Source organism: Octopus bimaculoides, chromosome 4, assembly GCF_001194135.2.
Source record: "Octopus bimaculoides isolate UCB-OBI-ISO-001 chromosome 4, ASM119413v2, whole genome shotgun sequence".
Taxonomy (NCBI): Eukaryota; Metazoa; Mollusca; class Cephalopoda; order Octopoda; family Octopodidae; genus Octopus; species Octopus bimaculoides.
In genome coordinates, this window is record NC_068984.1 from 121,989,049 (window position 1) to 121,990,367 (window position 1,319).

Here is a 1,319-nt window from a genome sequence, read left to right on the forward strand (position 1 = left end):
GGGGGGGGGGGGGAGAGGAGAAGGGAATATTGATCTGCTTACCTAGTCAGTGGGGTGGCATCATTCGAAAGCTAAAGCGATGCAAAGTGCATTGTGACCAGCGATGTGTAACAACATGATAGTCTGGCCTGTCATGTGATCACGCGATATATATATATATATATATACATGTGTGTGTGTGTGTGTGTGTGTGAGAGAGTGTATTTGTCCCACACACCTGGTACACAAATGGCATAATTTAGCGGCTCAGCACAAGAGACTGATAAAATAAGTAAGTACCAGGCTAAAAAAATTAAGTACTAGGTTGATTCAGTTAAGTAAACCAGTTCAAGTATGGTGCTCCAGTATGGCCACAGTCCAATGAATGAAAGAAGTAAAAGATAAAAGATAATGCAAAAGACATAGATTGCTGCTACAGCAAGCTCTAACCGCGTATGGCCCCTACTGGTACATTCAATATAAACAATCACATATATCTACAAAACCCCAGAGAATACTACAACACACTTCCAAAACACTATGCTGTCAATTGACTCCAGACAAACAAATACATGTACACAACATTGATGCCCTAAATACTGGGCTGGGATATATCCCCAAAGGTATTTATCTTTTTATCTTTTAATTGTTTCAGTCATTGAACTGTGTCCATGCTGGAGCACTCATATAATCCATTCATTATTTAACACCTAAAACGTCTTGGCTCTTGGCACCTCTTCACCAAAGAGCATAGGCTCTTATCAAAACCTTCTTCTGAACAGATTTATTGTCTATCTTTTACTTGCTTCAGTCAGTCATGCTGGGGCACTGCCTTGAAGGGTTTAGTCAAATAAATCAACCCCACTACTTAATTTCTAAGTCTAGTACATATTTTATTGATAATTTTTGCTGAACTGCTAAGTTAGAGGGACATAAACAAATCAATACTGGTTGTTGAGAAGGTTGGGCAAACACAATCACAAAGACACGTGTGCACACACACACACATGTAAAGGTACATTGTCAAGTGGTTAGAGCAGTGTTTCTCAACCTTTTTACCATTGTGTAACCCTTAAAACAAATTACATGCCACAAGGAACCCCTGCACAAAAAATATTATATACCATATCTGTCTCATATTTTTTTCATTGTAGTTCATGTGGAAAATATATATATATAGGTGCAGGAGTGACTGTATGGTAAGAAGTTTGCTTCCCAACCACATGGTTCCGGGCATGTATCTTCTACTATAGCCTCGGGCCGACCAAAGCCTTGTGAGTGGATTTGGTAGATGGAAACTGAAAGAAGCCCGTTGTACATATGTATGTATGTATGTATAT

General features: G+C 39.0%; 1 protein-coding gene across 4 annotated transcripts in view; it reads right to left on the reverse strand.

The window, feature by feature from the left end:
- LOC106880305 (tRNA-dihydrouridine(20a/20b) synthase [NAD(P)+]-like) overlaps positions 1 to 1,319 on the reverse strand; it is a 233,774-nt gene that overhangs the window by 87,385 nt on the left and 145,070 nt on the right. The gene's annotated exons all lie outside the window — the stretch shown is intronic.